The sequence below is a fragment of the Chionomys nivalis genome, chromosome 6, assembly GCF_950005125.1.
Source record: "Chionomys nivalis chromosome 6, mChiNiv1.1, whole genome shotgun sequence".
NCBI classification, from domain to species: Eukaryota; Metazoa; Chordata; class Mammalia; order Rodentia; family Cricetidae; genus Chionomys; species Chionomys nivalis.
The window spans coordinates 50,493,734-50,511,791 of record NC_080091.1 but is presented as its reverse complement, the minus strand read 5'-3'; the positions used below and the strand labels follow the sequence as shown (position 1 = coordinate 50,511,791).

General features: G+C 38.2%; 1 protein-coding gene across 2 annotated transcripts in view; it reads left to right on the top strand.

Annotated features, from left to right (window-relative positions):
• Nucleotides 1–18,058, top strand: part of Lcorl (ligand dependent nuclear receptor corepressor like) — a 151,468-nt gene that overhangs the window by 131,670 nt on the left and 1,740 nt on the right. The gene's annotated exons all lie outside the window — the stretch shown is intronic.

Here is an 18,058-nt window from a genome sequence, read left to right as displayed (position 1 = left end):
ACTTGAAGGACTGTTAACCACAGGACTTTTCTAGAAAATTTCTTGGGCAATGTATGTTTGACTTTTGAAATATTTCTATTGGTGAAAAAGATTTGTCTCTATCATGAATGTTTTGCCTTTGTACATATTAACTATCCAGATGTGTTTAATACTAAAGATCTCACTGCATTTTCTTTGCTCTGTATTAAATGTAGACATGGGAAGAAAGGCAAGTGCAGTTCTATCCTATTGGATTTCTCCTGTTTAAGGAATGGCTACAATATGTTCTTAGTCAGTGTGGAAAGTTCAGGAAGTTCCGTTTCATCTAAGTGAGAAAAGACGCACACGTTTATATAAATAAAATTATTTTATGTTGTGTAGGAAACAGTGATTAATGTCATGGGTCTTGCTCTTAGAAAACTTAGGTTTTTCTCATAGAAAACTAAATATGCATTGAAAACTGAGTAATGTGACCAGATAAAAGTGACCTGATGGAACATGAAGAAGGGAAATGGAACTCAGATGCATCCAACATTGCTGCATAGTGAGACTTGAAAGAGCCTCAAATACTAGAAACTAATAAGTGGTGGGCAGAGTCTAAGTAGAACAAATTACATGCAGAAAATTTAGTCAATAAAGTTGGGTCATTTGGAACAGTGACTAATTAGTCAGAGTTAAGGTACAAAATAGGAAATATTGCATTGGTCAGGCTGAAGGTATAAAATCACAAAAGAATCACTGGGGGAGGCACTGTTTAAATGGTGAGGTCAGCATCAGTTAATAGGGTAAAACGTTCTAAGCACTAAGTAGAAGATAAATTTTACAGAAGTCTATGAAATAAATCGGTGCCTTAGTAAAATAGAGGAATGAAAGGAAACAACAGAATTGAGCATCTAAATACACTTTGAGGGTTCGATTTTAGCTTTAGGGGTTTAGATGTAGTCAGTGGTTTCTAAAAAAGATGTTAAACAAGGTAGATAATGTGAGTCCTATGCAGAGATGAGGGCTGAATTGAGACAAACTGGCAAATCAGCAAGTCACTGGAGTAGGAGAGATTGATTCCTCAGGGTAAGACTGCAGGGTCCTAGCATCCCAGAGTCGCCCCAGGGTACAGGAAACAGGTGCACATGAAATGACACTGATGAAGGTAGTCAAGAGTACAGAGACGGAAGGACACCATTTTCATAGAGGAGTGTAAGTTGTGCTTAAGTCAGTTGTGATGAGTGCTGAGATGACCCAGTGATTGCAGAAAGGGACTATCCTGCTGGAGGAGGAAACACATGTATGGAGTAATAGACACAAAAGCCACCTTCAGTGTCAGGTGCTAAGTGCTCTAGGAGGAAATGAATATATAAAACCAAGAAGCTGTGAGGAGACAGGAGATAGAATGGTGGGTAGCATTTGCTGAGATTTAAACATTTGAAATGTTTAAAAGCCAGTAAGAAACAAAAAGGTCGAATATATGAAAATGAGAGGGTAGCCCTGGGATTGATAATTGAGTATATGACCAGAAGTTCCTATTTCTCTTAAAGTGGGAAACAATAGGTGGGGATAAAAGTCAGTAACTCATGGGCAGAATCTTGAGATATTAGAGTTTGTTATATTTAAGACTCAAAGTAATCTGGGGCTAGGGGATGGTTTAGTAAAGTATCTCCTATGGAAGCATGAGGACATGAATTTGAATCCCCAGAATCTATACAAAATCCGGGTACAGAAGTATGTACAACTGTACCTCCAGCACTGAGGAGGCAGAGAAGGGTGCATGACAGGAGCTCACTGGGCCTCTTTCAGGCTAGCCAGATCATGAGTTCAGTTTCAGCCAGAAAACCCGCCTCAAAAAATAAGGTGACAAACTATTAGAGGAAGGGTCCCATTATTGACCTGTACTCTCACATGCATGCACACCAGCATGTATATACATTCACAGTTGATATATACTGGGAATAGTTTGGTTGGATTAGGAAACATGAGGTTTGAATAGCTGTCTCTAGATATATAGATTTAAATAGTGGTGTATTCTTATATCAGCTGCCAGAGTGTGCTTTGGTTCATCATGTGTGTAAAGAAAAAGGCTAAAGGAATGATTCTGCTATGACCAGCATTTCTGAATAAAGATCCATATGATCAAACTGAGTTATGAATAATCTCTTCTAATAGTGGCACAAAACGTGGGAGTTGGAGAAAAGGAGCGTTTGATTAGATGTAGTTTATATATGTATATATAATGCTAGAACTTGAACCCAGGGCCAAGTACATGATAGAAAGACACTCTGTCACTGCACTACATCCCCAGCCCTAAAGTGGGGTGTGTGAAGGGCAGGTGCTTAGGCCTTTTAGATGATATTGGCCTAAATGGACTGTGTTGTCAACAAATGGTAATACAGACCTTTGCTGATGTTCATGTGTCTCAAGTCCAGAGCAAACAAACATGTCTGTCCCTAATTGCTAACTGCCTGGGCAAACACACACTGACTTTGGACATATGTGACTTGTTAAGACTACCAACCTACTAAGGACTTGTAAGTATTGTAAACTCATTTGATCATCCTAAAATGTTGTATTTTCTACAAATACTCAAGAATTTGGATTCTCACATAACTCTTAAAATATTAAAAAATCAGCTTCTCCTATTTTTGTCTTCTATCCTGAAAGAAATGACTGAAAATTTTCATTTATTTTGTGTTCAAAAGCTGCTTTTTCACAAAAAAAAAAATTATCACTTAATGGACGACTTTGAAGTGACAGAACCCTTCAGCTACCAGAGACCAGCGCTGAAACTTTAACCCACCCTCTTCAGTACCCTTAGAACATTGTCACTTTGGTGATTGGACACAAAATACTCTTTCAAGTTTGTGGAGTTGAGGTACCTCATTACGGCATAGTCATTGTAGTTGTTTATATTATTCAATATCATAATTGTCACATAATGGATAAACTCTCAGGTTCAGAGTGGGTTATTCCTACATAGTTCAGTCACCTAAGCTGTACTTTCTGTACAAGCTTCCAAAGGTAGATTCCAAGGAACATCAGCACTATGACACTCCTGTGTGCAAGGCGCTCTGGCACCAAATATACTGGAGTGAATCAGTTTTGCCTCATTTCCCCTAAGGCACAGTTCCTCCTCAGCATGTTAAACTAAATTTCCTAAACTTTTTATGTCACTTTTTGTTTACCTACTTGGGAGCACTTCCTTTCAGAGTTTTCTGATAGGGATTCAGAAAAGGATGTGAGTGTAAAGATAAGGTGTGTGCTATGTGTAAGGCTGTTCTGCGTGGAATCAAACCCAAGTAACAGGCTTTGGTAACATGCAGCAGTGAAGGAATACTGTGGCAAATGCCATTCAAACCAAGATGAATCATATTCTGGTACCGGTTTTGCTTATTAGACATTGGCTCAGATGACTTTACTGTTGCATTTATTGTTAGGTTATAGCTAGAAAACAAATTCTGGCTAGTTTAAAAAACATAGCTCAAAATCACTTTTACTCATTTCCAGTTCTGCCCCCACCTCTCCCAACAGTTGTTACTTTAGCTGTGGTGTTGTGTCTCACTGGAACAGTGTCCATCCTTATCCAGCAGCATGGTGCTGGGGAGCCATAGGCAACAGATTTTCCATCTTACAGACCTGTATTCTCTTATTTCAGATTGTAGCCCTGTTTTATCTAGCTGAGGTAAGTTCAGAGGTCATCCTCTTCCTGATGGCCGGCAGCTGTCATTTGTTAGGGGTGATTTCATTGTTTCACATCTGCCTTGTATGATCTTGTTACCTCATAAACTCAAGTAGACTCTGCCGTTTGTATTTTTCTTCGTTTTAATTTAATCCTTTCTTGAGACAGGCATGCTGTATTATATAGGCTTACCTTGAAATCCTGCCAGTCAAGTGGCTGTGGTTCAAAACGTGGCAGTCAAACCCACTCCATATTTTTTTCTTCACTTGAGAATTCAAAATGTGGACTGGAAACAGGATTCAATGGATAAAAGCACTGGCTGCTCTTCACAGGACCCACAGTTTCTAGCATACGCACGGTAGCTCACAACTATCTCTAATTCAAGTCCCAGGGGATCTGATACCCTCTTTGCGCCTCTGCAGGCACTGTATACCTGTGGTGCACAGACGCAAATATGTATACAAATAAAAAAAAAAAACCTCCACAAGAAAGAAATCCAAATTCTTGCCAGGTTTTCTATGCCCTAAATTTCCTGGTGCTCCCTTGCAGTGTGCTCAATAGCTTGTCTTTTTCTACTCTGATCTAAGTAATAATAGTAAAAACAAAGAACTCAGAACTCATATAGGCCAGCTCTCCTACTTCCAGTTTCTTTCCCTCATTTTTGCTAGACCATAAACAGCTTTCATCACTGTACCTCTAAGAATCATAGTATTACAACACTAAGCCTGACACAGTTACCTACTGATGCTTTACCAAAAAGGTAAAGTCAAAACATGAGAGGTATATGATTTTTTTCCTTGTTTATATTGGTTGAATTTTCAATCAAACATTGGCTTATTCCTTCCTGTAGTTCTAGGCAACACTGGGAAGTCCATTGTTCTTGTTGCTTCTCTGTTATAGGAGCATAAAAAACTAGATTTTATTAATTTTCTATTAATACATTCACTCAGAAGTGTTTGTCACTCCTGGATGTATATAGTGCACACCTATAATCTCAGCCCTTGGGAAGCTGGAAAGGAGCCCAAATTTCAGGCCAGGCTGGGCATAGTTCAAGACCCAGTCTCAAAAACAGGTTCATCTTCGCTATGCTACCAGTATACTGAGCACATGGGAAACAAAACCAGATACAGTTCTGCTAGGTTACAAAGATAAAGGCATGGAACGTGTGTTTCAAGTCAAAAGAAATGGAGAAAACATAATAGCAGATATGGTAAGGTCTGAAGAATAGATAAAAGGTCTTCTGGTGAGCCATCACACAGATTTAGACTTCATGTGAATGAGACAGATATGTGGTATCCTAAAAAGATCTCTGATTACATTGTGAAGAAGAGGTGGTTTAAGGAAAGAGTGACGGCATAGAGCCTATGGTAGCTCAAAAGAGATGAATCTACCTTATAACAGTGGGCATCATCAACAAAGTAGATGTTGACTGGAGCCCAAGGGATGCTTATACTGTTGATCCAGGTACTAAGAGATTAACTCTTGGCCTAGAGTGTAATGTTACAGAGATGAGAAGATTAACTCTTTATTAATGTTAGCAATGTTGTAAATTTCACTCTAAATACTTGAGGTGTATTCAAATTTTGCTCCAATATATTTTCATTAATTGAAATTTTAACTTACTATTTTTAATAAAAATCATTTTATTGCAGTGAGTTCACAAATAAAAAGATCATGCAGCTAGATTAAAGTTTTCATTCCCAACTTCTATATTTCAATGAATTCAGTTAGAATGACCATTCTGAAGCTATGAAGTTTGGCTTGGTGCTTTTGCACTTTCATTACCAATTATATTTTTTGCAATTATCTTCCCCAATAAAAGAAGAAAACTGTAACAGAGTTAAAGACAGAAAAACTATTAGCTTTATATATCCTTTTTCCAAATCATGTGTCCATTTGCCAGCATTTCATCATTCCTCATCTGATATTACTGTCTTGTCAATTTGTTAATTCATCTCGCCCATGGATTACTTTGAACTTTGTTGTTTAGTTTCCAAATAGTTGAGATTTTTATTAGTCCCTGTTAGTGATTTCTAATTTGTGGCTTTAAAGAATAATTTACATCAATCCAGTCTTTATTAATTGACAGATTTAGTTTATGCTCCAGAATCTTTTGCTGCATTTTATTCATTTCTGTTTACTTACCTGTATGTGTGAATTGGTGGTCAAGTGTACACATATGGTGCACATATGAAGATCTGAGGACAACTTCTGGAAGTCAGTTCTCTCCGTCTAGCATATGGGTCCCTGGGAATCAAACTCAGGTCACCAGTTACTCATGGAACTGTCTCCTTGGCCTTCAGGCTCCAGAATCCATTTAAATCTTTTTAAATGATCTCTGATGTTGAAACAGTGTAGATGCTATATCTTTTGAGGGCCCATTGAATGCCAGTGATGCAAGTTGGTAAATAACCTAAGGATGTCAGTTTACTCTCACTGACTTTCCGTAGAGAAGTGTCAGGCTCGGGCTTTGAGCTTTTCTTTGTTGTTTCAGTCTCACTTCATGCATTCTGAAGCACTCTATTAGATGCAGATATAATTAAATCATTAACTACTTTGTTAAGCTGATTTCTTTTTCATTGTAGAATGAACTTCTTGATCCCTAAAATGCCCTGTACTCTGGAGTCTATTTTATTTTGTGATGATTTCTGACTCAGTTTACACTATTTTTATGGTACCTTTTCTGTAACTTTTTCCCCAATTATGCCTTTATATTTAGATGAGTTTCTCTTAAGCAGCATAGGGTTGAGACATAAGTCTTTTTTTAAGTTTGATAATCTCTACCTTTTACTAAACCACTTATATCTCATGTTATTAATATAATTTAGTTTAAATCAGCTGTTTTCTATTTAGCCTATTATTTTTCTTAGTGTCCATCTAGTTTAATAGTCTATTTAATTTATTCATTCTTTTTTTTTTTATGTGATTGTTATAGTGGGCCTGTAGACACAGCTTCTGATCCAAACTACTTGGGAGGCTGAGGCCAAAGGCTGAATGAAGTTCAGCCTTGAAAGGTTTAAGAGGAGGCTGGGGATATAGCTTAGAGTGCCTACTCATGTGGGTGATAGCCTAGACTGAATCCCCAGGGCCACACATACAATTTGAAATGGTGCTGTTAGATTTTCACGAGATTATCATTTGCTTATCACCTTCAATTATACCACTTCATGAATAATAAATTTTTAATTTATTATTTTACATCCCTACTTCAGGCCCCACCCCCTTTCAATCCACCTCTCCTCAGTATTCGCTCAGAAAGGGGCAGGCCTCTCCTGGACATCAGCAAAGGATGGCACATCAAGCTGCCATAAGGCCAAGAACCTCCCCCTTTATTCATACTGGGTAAGAAAATCCAGCAGAAAGAGGTCGCCCAGAGGCAGCCAAAGCACCAGGGACAGGCCCTGCTTTTATTATTAGGAGTCCCACAAATAGACCGAGTTCTATAGCTATATATGCAGGTTCATCCCATGCAGGCTCCCTGGTTGTTAGTTCAGATTCTGACAAAGTTCCCATGAGCCAGGCTGTTTCTTTCAGTTTTCCTATAATATCCCTGACATGCCCCCACCCTGGTCAATCCCTCTTCCCATTCCTCAGCAGGACTCCCTGAGCAGGTGTCTCTGGGTCTCTGAATCTACCTGCATCACTCATTGGATGAAAGCTCTCCCATGACAGCCAGGGTAGTCACCAATCTGATCACAGGATGGCCAGGGTTCAGGTCAGGAGTCTTAGCATGACTAACAATTTCATAACAAAACATTTTGCTACCTTCCCCAGGCCTTTGTGCTATTGCTGCCGTACATTTTACTTCTGTAAATGTACAAACTGTACAAATACTGTTTTATAAATAGTAATACTACTATTCCTATTTTTCCTTTGCACAACATAATGTTGTTTTCTGTTGCTGTAACGAAATACTTGAGATGGACACTTTATAAAGAACATAAGTTTATCTCATGCCTTGGAGACTGAAGGATCAAGCAGCCTCAACTATTCAGCCTTTGTCAAGAGCCTCGAAACTAAGTTCACAGCATGCAGAGGCAGAAAATGATATGACCACCTACAACAGTTGGATCTTGTGAAAACTACATGATTCTCCTCTGAGGATAGTGTCCTCCCACTAGGCGCCCCCTGGAGGGTCTACGACCTTAATACTACTGTACTTCTACAGCGTGTGAATCCTTGGGAACACACAAGCTATGTCCAGGATGTAATGCACAATCATCTTCCAAGTGGATTTCCTTAAATAGGATGAATTTTCCATTTTTGGTGCTCTTCATTTTTTAACAAAGATTTTCATCTAAATTTTATTCTTCCTGAATCTTTTCCTTGAGTTTCCTGTAGTACATTTCTGCTGTGGACTATTTCCATTCAGCTTTTACTCTTTATGTGACATTCCTTTTTAGAGCTGGGCAGAGGTACACACCTGCATTCCAACTCCAGATTATGGGTTTGAAGGTGTACAAGAGTTCAGGGCCAGCCTAAGCCTCTTCAAGTGGGGCTGGGATGTTGTTCAGTGGCAAAGCGCTTGCTGAGCATGTGTAAAGCCCTGAGTTCAAGCCCCAGCATTGCAAAGTATTTTTTTCATGAATATGGATTTCAAATTTGTCTAGTTTTCTTTTAGTATTTTAAAGATGTTTTTTAACCTTACTGTTCCTGAAATTTAGTCTACTGCTATGGTTAATGTTTGTCTTCTGCACATTAATTCTTCATGTTAGCAGTTTGTGAAAAATCTTAGCATTATTCCTTATTTTCTCTACTTAGTATTTGTTGAACACCTTGAATATGAGTTTAGATATGTATAATCATTGTTTCTTCAATAAGTACCCACCTCTCTTACTCTGCTTCTGTGATATGTATCATATGTATTCTGCACACAGGGCAAATACTCATTCAGTAGTTACCTCAATTCTCTCTTTGCTGATTGTAGATAGTACTGCTTTTTGTTGGTTTTTCTTTTACTCTAGCCCCACATTGGAACGCCAAAATGGTGTTGTTGGTTTCTTACTCTTTGCTTTTTGGGGCCCACCACCCAGCTCCCAAATAAATCACACACCGAGGCTTATTCTGACTTAAATGCCCGGCCTTAGCTTGGCTTATTGCATACCAGCTTTTTTTAAAAATTACCTGTCTACCTTTTTTCTCTGGGCTTTTCCCTTTTCTTACTTCCTTATATCTTACTTTCACTCTGACCCAGTGGCTGGCTGAGGGGCTGGCCTTTAGCATCCTCCTCTCCTTGTTCTATCTTGCTCCTTCTCTTCCAATATTTCTCCTCCTATTTATTCTCTTCCTGCCAGCCCCACCTGTTCTTGCTCCTGCCTCGCAATTGACCTTTCAGCTCTTTATTAGACCATTAGGTGTTTTAGACAAGCAAAGAATCACAACTTCACAAACAAATGCAGCATAAACAAAAGCAATACACTTTAAGTTTATTTTCAATACCTGTATTGACCTCCTTTTGTGCTAGCTTTATGTGTTATCTGTCCCTGTAGACTTAATTTTTGTTGTTAGGAATCATATTTTCATCTGTGACATGTATAAAATGTGAAACATCGTGAACTTTACCCTGTTTTGTGCTGGACTTTTCATGATACTTCACATGTTTGGACTCTGAGAAATGCTTTAAAAGTCTAGACTTTTTTTTAAAAGTCTAGTTTTAAGCATTTCTGGAAAAAGCCAGAATAACCTTTAGTCTACAACAGTGGTTCTTGGGGTGAATTTGCGCCATAGAAAACAGTTTTTACTGTCACATTTAGATGATGCTGTGGACATCTAGAAGGCTAGGGATGTTGCTAAACATCTTCCAGTGCATTGGGTGCCCCTTCATAATAAAGAATTATGTAGCTTCCAAATACCATGATTGGAAAATTCTCCATTTGGAGCAGTCTTAACACTCATGAAGACTCTTAAAAGATCCAAAGTCTGATAGGTGGGATTGCAAATTATATCCAGATGTGTATGACCTCATAATTTTGCACCTGGTCCTTTTCACAGCCTTGGAAAACTTTCATGCCCTGCTCTCCAGCATGTCTAAAGATCTGAGAGACCCTTAGCTCTGAGTTATGCACAACTAGCTTGCTCACTCCTGCTGGGTTTCTCTCAGAAGCTCTCAATTGTCTCCTTTACTCTAAATATTTCCAATCCCTCCTGGGTTCCTCTCCCAATCATGCAGATTGGAAATCTGTGAGGTGCTTGGTCAGCTGTAGGCCTTGTTTCCTGTAGGAACAGTTTAAATTCTTTCAAAGCAAGAAGATATATCTGGCTCCTATTACTTTATTGTGGCCAAAAGCAGAAATCCCAGATTTATTCTTTCAACAAGCATTTGCCCACTTGTTATGTGCTCACTGCTGGAAAGAAACACTGAACAAAATACAGCAAGGATCTCTGCTCTCCCCATGCTTGTATTCAGTGAAAGAGAAAAAAAAACAGAAACATGAAGCAGTGGTAAGCTGTGCTGAAGATGCTGAACACTAGAATGAATTTCTTAGCAGCAACTTTGGGTGAAGTAGGGAAATCTTTTGTGAAGCTATCAGTTGAGTTAAGCTAAGATAGCATTTACAAACACAACAGAACATGGAGGAGGACCTTAAAGGAGAACTTGCAGAGTGAGAACAGCCTGGAACTCAACTTTGAGAAATCCCAACCTTTATTTTTCCAATAAAGTGGCATACAGTGGGAAAGGCAGCCAGGTAATGTGCATGGTCTCAAAGGCCAAAAACTTTCAGGAAAAGTGAGATAGGTAGCTTAGTCTGCTTGGGTTGACACAAATACCACAAACTTACAGCTTAAACAAGTCATCTGCTTGCAGTCCACAAAGTCCAGCATGGTTTGGTTTCTGGTGACAGTTTTCTGGCTTACAGAACTTCTCATTGTTCTCTTATATTCAAAGACTCTGATATCTCTTCCTCAAAGCAGGAAACCAGTCTAGTGTGTATGACTGATTTATCTAACTTTTCAAAGGCCCTATCCCTGAGGGGGGAGACATAGCAGGGGCCAACAGTATTGAATGAATGTTGCTAAGAAAACAAGGTAAGACCTAAAGATGCACTCATCAATGTGATGGCCAGGGGTAACTTGAATAAGTACTATTTTCATGGATGCCAGACAGGTTTAATTTACTGAGTGAAGACACAAGGAGATGGTAATACCAAGTATAAGATTATTCATTTAAGCCACCTAGGTCTAAAGGGCTAATGAGAAACAAGAGTTGTGGTACATTCTTTTTCAAGGTTAAAACTATACTGACTAAAACCATATGGTGAGAATCCAAACAACAAAGTGAAAATATCCAACAGCACTGACATCTAAAACTCCAACACCAAGCATTTATTTACTTTACTCATGAGTCTATGCTTAACAAATAGAGATCCAATGTTGATTTTGGTTTTGCTCCCTCACTGTCTCATTGTTAGCTGGCTTATCTCTGGTCCATGGAGCTTTCACATCCTTCAAGCAGGTCTGCCCATCAGCTGTCAACACCACTGCTAACAAACTACTTAACAGCAATCACACTAGCGACTGGTTATAGTGCAGAAGGGTGAATTTAGAAACAGGTAAAAAAATTAAGTCATCGAACAATTCTGTTTGCTGTAAGAGAAACAATATTAAGATGAATCCAGAGAAAGCAGTTGGGAACAAAGTGCAAAAACACTCTAAGTCATGGCAGGACCTCAAGCTAGTATTACTTTAAATCCCACACATTTTGTTCCTCATCTTTAACCTATTAAGTCTAATTTGTGCTAGCTATATCCTGCTGGGTATGGGGCCATCTACTGGGAACCACAATTGATCTATCGGGAGCCACACCTTTAAAGAAAACTAACTCACTCTCCCTCACAAGCCATTAACTGCCCATTAACTGTCCACACTTTTGTGGAGGGATTCATGAACCCTTTCCCCTCCATGCTACAATGTTGACAGGCTTGTCTTTTGTAGGAAACCACAGCTGCTGTGAATTGGTGAGTGCTGCAGTCATGTCCAGGACACTGTGACTCTGATACTCCCCAACGTCTGGCTCTGAAAATCTCCCCCTCCATTTCCATGATGGTTGCTGAGCTTGGGGCAAGGGTTCCCATTTGTGGCTGAACACTCAACAGACATGTTAATCACTGTCCACCGGCTCCTCTGATGTGGTCTGAAACCTGCTCTAATAGATGGGTACAGATAAAAATTTCGAGGTAGTTTGATACTATATCCATTTACCAGAACAATCATAGTAGGTTTACCATAGCTCTGGTGAGCTACCTAACCGTGGGTTCTTGACAATTTATACAGTACCAGTTAAATCCAATCAGGATTGTAACATATGTGCCATTGCTGTATCCATGTGCATATTCTGCCACATCAGTCATCACAGTATTTTATAAAGTTCACAGTTGGGTAAAACACTAATAACTACCCTATCCACAGTGCCCATAGGTCCAGAGTACATTCCAATAACAGCAAGCCAGGAAGAAGGAAGATTCTTGGTTAGTACCAAGTTGATTTTTCTGCATCCTGAAGCCAACATGTGGTGTTTTCAACAATATGGTCTTAAAATCAAGTACTGGTGGACAACCAAGAGCAATGACAATAGCCTATATGTTGCTTCAGGGGAAGAAGAGAGGGTCCTTCAAGACACCTCTCAGCAATAGCTTGAAGAGGGGCATCCCCCACCTGGTACTAGGTGTTTTGTTTTTTTGGCAGTCCATGGGTTCTAGGAAGAGCATATCTTCTATGTAGGATAACTCTAATTAAATTTATATGAACATGTATATGTGTATATGCTTATAAAATAGGCTTCTATAAGTCTTTTTGAAAGACTCTTAGTATTCAAAACCTACCCTTCCACCCTTCTTCCCATCTTTCTCTTGATAACAGCTGTGTTTTAATAAGTCCCTCTCCTTTAAGACCCTTCTCCCCAGACCACCGGTCTCTTTCTAGTTTCTTCACTCCTACAGGTTCTATAAATTAAATATACAAATCCAAATACTTGACAAAATCCACATGACTATTCTCTCTGGGTCTGTTACTTAGCAGAATAGAGAGTACTTTATTCTACATTTCGTGTGAATTTCTATACCATGGTTTACTCTAACACACTTTGATATCATATACCAGTTATTAAGCACACACTTGTATTCTAGTATGACAGGCTTTGTGCCACTTTATATAAGAAAACTTTAATGTGATCTTTCTAAAACTTGTTGGAATAAATCATAAGATTCTTGGTTTTGCGTCTGTAATGCAATACTTTAAACGGGTATTTAAACGAAATAGGGCCTACTTAGCTGTTTTCTGAGGTTTCTGTCCTGCCCAGTTCCCAGTCATTAAGTCCCCCACCCAAAAAAAAAAAAAAAAAAAAAAAAAAAGAAAGAAAAATCACACAGCGGTCTACATTAGTTATAAACTGATTGGCCTACTAGTTCAGACTTCTTATTAACAGTTATAACTTATATTAGTCCATTATTCACGTCTATGTTAGCCACATGGCTCAGTACCTTATTTGGTGAGGCAGTCACATCTTGCTTCTTCTGTGGCTGGGTCATGACTATAGAATGGGGTTTCTTTCTTCCCAGAATTCTCCTGTTCTCATTGCCCCGCCTATGCTTCCTGCCTGGCTACTGCCCAATCAGCATTTTATTAAAATATAATCAACAGGGTACAAACCATTGTCCCACAGCACTTAGCTCATGGTTCTGAAGACTTAAGAGCATGAAACTAACATGGACTTCAAAGGGGAAGAAGTGAGAAGACAAGACACTGAAACCATCAAAGAATCAGGCATGTTCTTTTATAACAGCTAATCTTGCCTCCTGTAAAACCTTACACAAGATTAAACATTAATGTCTTCGAGAAATCATATCCCATTAGTCCCTACCTTTTAAAAATTCTGACATCTTTTAAAACTGTAGACTGGCTGGGGATCAAGCACATAGGCTTATAGGAAGTGAACCATAAATAAGTCCTATCAAGGATTAAACTCCACAATTATTAAACTTCAAGTGTGCTCTTACCATGTTTTCCTGCTCTTCCAAATAATCACATCAGATTATAAACAAGTCAAAAGTGAATGTAAAATATTCTGCCTTACTACCCATGCATTAAAATTCCTCAGTGCCATATCATTGGAAATCTACACTTAAGACATACAGACAGACAAAAAAAATCATAATCCTTTGCAATGTGCCAATCCAGTCCTGAGTACCTAGTTTAGATCCTGTGGCTCTGTTGACTTGATACCCGTAGGCCTAATAGTATTTATTCCCTCTGCACACAAGTTAAACCTTCTTACCTAAAGACACTACAATCACACACAAATCTACCGTACTTTACCACCAGTGAAAACATGCATCCTTTAATTTAACAGGAGTAACATCAGCTCACATTTCTTGAGGAACTATGCTGTATATAATAGGTGGCCCAGAAATTTTACATACATTCTATGCTTGACATAAATACACTTAATCATTCCACTAATAGAAAAAAATGTACACTCAACAAAGTGTAGGATCAGAACCGGGGCTCTAAAACCCTCAGCCCTAAATCTTAATCTTTATCATCCAAGACCTATTTTGAATATTTCTTACCCTAGCTTTCCCAATTTCCTCAAATTAACTTTTTTCTTTAGTCTTTATTATTTTTATTTTTCTGTTAATAATGCATGAATACCTTCTCTCCCTGTGTCCTTACTGAGCCCTGAAGGCATACAAAACAAGCTTGACATTCCTAATATACTAGATGAATTTGGGTTAAGGTTTTGCAGTCACCATATAGACCTGCTGGTGTGCATGTTTGGGCTCCTCAAGGAGCTGAAAAGCCGTTTTGTAGTAACTACCGAAATCATACTCAAGCACATCAAAAATCCTTCACTTGAGTAACTGCTTAGTGAAGGTTCTCTTACTAGCTTTGTGATAAACTTGACTTTATATTTGAATACTCATGAAGACAAGTTACAGACTCAAGCTCAGCCATATTAAATATTTAATGCATTTATATTTTTAGAGGAAAGTAAACAAGTCATCCAGAATACAGAATTGTTATCTGGTTTAAGTTTGATGATGTCAGGCACATTACAGTCACTGTACAATCCAAAGCCTGAACAAAATTCCAGCTTATCTGTGCATACAGTGACTTCTAATTCCCTCTGAGCAGACATGGATCCCATGTCCATCTATGCCCTAACTTTATAGAAATGAAGGAATCAAGCCCTTTATTTAGCTGCTACTACGAAGAAGCTTTATGTATTCAACAGGGCTCTCAAGGGGCTATTGCTGCATAAAGCAAATAAACCTCTGTCTCCCAAGTGACAAGTAAGTAGTGTCACAGAACAACAGATGGCTGGGGTACAGATAATACATGATTCTTATATAATGGGTTGCATAATGGGCAAATCACTTCTCTAAGATTTAGTAGATGGTGACTACAGAAGAGACTTCATACAGAAAACCTGGTCAACATGTTCTATAAAAATGGTATTTTCAGACATGTAGACTATACCAAAATTTACTGGGTTTTTATATGTTGACTAGCTAATGATAAAGCTTATTGGGAGTCGATGTTACATAACAATGCAGTTGACTGTCTAAATGACACCACAGCTCTACTAATGAGCAAGCCTCATTATTTTTGAGGTTCCGAGATCCTCAAAAAACACATTACAAAAACATATACATACTCTTTAAATTGCCTTGGGATCCATGAGATCACTAATACTGAAATAACCTGAGATGTCTAGGTAGCCACTTCAGAGTTCTTTTATCCCAGTCAACCATTGCTTCTATTTAGCTTCCTGCTTTGACAGAAGAAACCTGACTTAGGATAAGTAACTCCTCTAGCTTCTTCCTTTGACCAGAATATTAGGTACTACACATTTTAGTTGATATATACAGATTTTTTAAAACATTTCAAATGGCTCACTTAAGTTGACAAGGTATCAATTTTTTCATACAAACAAAAATAGACTGAAGAATAAATTTACTTTTATAAGGTCAGAGAATGACAATTAGCATTTTTAGAACTTTGTAATAGTATAAGTTTTTATGAATTAAACATTAGAATATACATTAATAGTAATTAATAGTAAGAGTTTATTTCTTGTCTTTTCTGCACACATAATTTTGTGCACCCTTTGTCATTTATGTAGTAATAGCACTCACTTTAAAGGCATCATTGTCAAAAAATGGCAAGTGAAACAATATTTATAACTATGACTTTTCTTTTTTTAGCTTTATGCTTAATATGTTTAGCTGCCAACCCATTTTATTAACGTATAGCTTACCTTAAGTTCTCAGAAACGTGTCTATCTAATACCTGATTTAAAAGTACAGTCAGTTCTATCAGTGGCACATCACTTAGATCACCTGCCAAACTATGATGTCTTAGGTTCAATCCCCACCCAGAATCAAAACCACTCTCTAAAACAAAAGTGTTTTTTTCTGCTAGAAAAATGGTTCAGCAGTTAAGGACACATATTACTCTCACAGAGGACCCAAATTTAAGTCCCATTCAGACATCTCTGATAGTCATTTAGACCTTTCTATCATTGATCAAGCAAAATTTATTTTAAACATATTAATATTTACAAATTGCATCTGTTTTCACTTTTGCTTAATATACTTCTATGACTAACAAGCTGACATAGTTTTTTGTTTTGTCTAGTATAATTATATAAACTGAAACCATGTTTTTAGTAGAAAATGTTTGTGCCTGGAAAAAAAAACACTGAGACTGCCAGTGGTATTAGAACACAGTATAGAAGGTTTGGTGTACTAATAGCTGTAAATTGTACAGAACAATCAGAAATAGGTTAAGGGATCTGAATGTGCTGCTGCCCAGCTCTATCAAGTCACACTGAGATATCTCAATATTCTCATTACCAATAGGAAGATTCATAGCTGGAAAAGGCTTAAGAGTTGTATTCCATTTAAACTAACAGTTTAAAGTAAAGTGGAATAACTTTTCTTCTGGACTCAAGCTTGCATAAATTTAAAGAGCTGGATTATACTAGGCATTTCATTTCTATTTTTATGTTTTTTTGTTTTTGTTGAGCTACTTGCCACATATTCAGCATTGCTTTATCTCCAGTTAAGTGTGTCAATCTCCTTTAAGATCTAGAAAAGGATATCAGACATGAAACAATAGCAGAGAGCCAAGAAAAATTCTGTCATTATTCTACCAAGTACTAAAATAGGTTCTGAGATGTGAGATTTGGGTCAGGCTCTGAAACATTGAAATGTCTGATTAAGCTTAGTGGAGGGCAAGGTTACCTATGATGGCATTCAGGAACAAATAGGACTGTGCCCATTAACATGTGAAATAAGACAGTCTTGCAAGAACCAGAGGGCATGCATTAGAGATTAACCACAGGAAGACATCTGACCAACCCAACCTAAATTCAAATAAGCCATCAACTTCATTAATCTAAGGAAGAAAGAAGGGAAGGAGGCAAGGAGGGAGGGAGAGAGGAAGAGAAAGAGGAGGGAGAGGAAGGGAGGGAGGGAGAGAGGAAAAGAAAAAGAGGGAGGGAAGAAAGGAGTCCTATGTAATAGGAGCTGCCTCTTCCTGCGTTAAGCTGACCACCAGATAAGATAGGCTAGACAACTTGGCATTCTTCTACCAAACATGCCTACTTTTTATATCTACTCCTGATGATTATTCAGTCCACTAGAAAGCTAACAGAGCAAGAGAAAGAGAAGGGGTTATGTTTCCAGTTCTACACCAGTTACAGTATGACATCATATTTGTACTTAACTTTCAGAGACTCAGCTTATCACTGTAAATATACAACCTTGGTTAGCTATGAAATTAAAATGAGGGAGCCTAGAACACATTAGGAATTAACAAATATTCATTCTCTTAAATGTAGTCCTGATGCTAAACCTTCTGGTAAGTAAAACACCTTTCTTATATAGACTAATGTAATGCAATGATTGACATCTTTTGTACTGAAGTATCTGAGTGAACACCTCGAGGCACACTTAAAAATGGCATTGTTGATCACAGTTCACTAAGGCAGCATACAGAACAAGAACTGTCAGTGTTGTAGAAAGGCCGCTTGGTCATTCCGGCTGCTCGGCAGCTCAGCCCCGAAATAACCACCCAGAAACTGTATTAATTAAATCACTGCTTGACCCATTAGCTCTAGCTTCTTATTGGCTAGCTCTTACATATTAATTTAACCCATCTCCATTAATCTGTGTATCGACACGTGGCTGTGGCTTACCAGGTAAAGTTCCTTCCAGCGTCTGTCTCTGGAGGGGTTACATGGCTTCTCTCTGACTCCGCCCTCTTTCTCTCAGCATTCAGCCTAAGTTCTACCTTGCTATAGGACAAGCCAGTTTCTTTATTCATTAACCAATAAAAGCAACACATAGACAGAAGGACCTCCCATGCCATGTCAGGATGATAAATGCTTTGCTTACTTGCTTTAGGGTG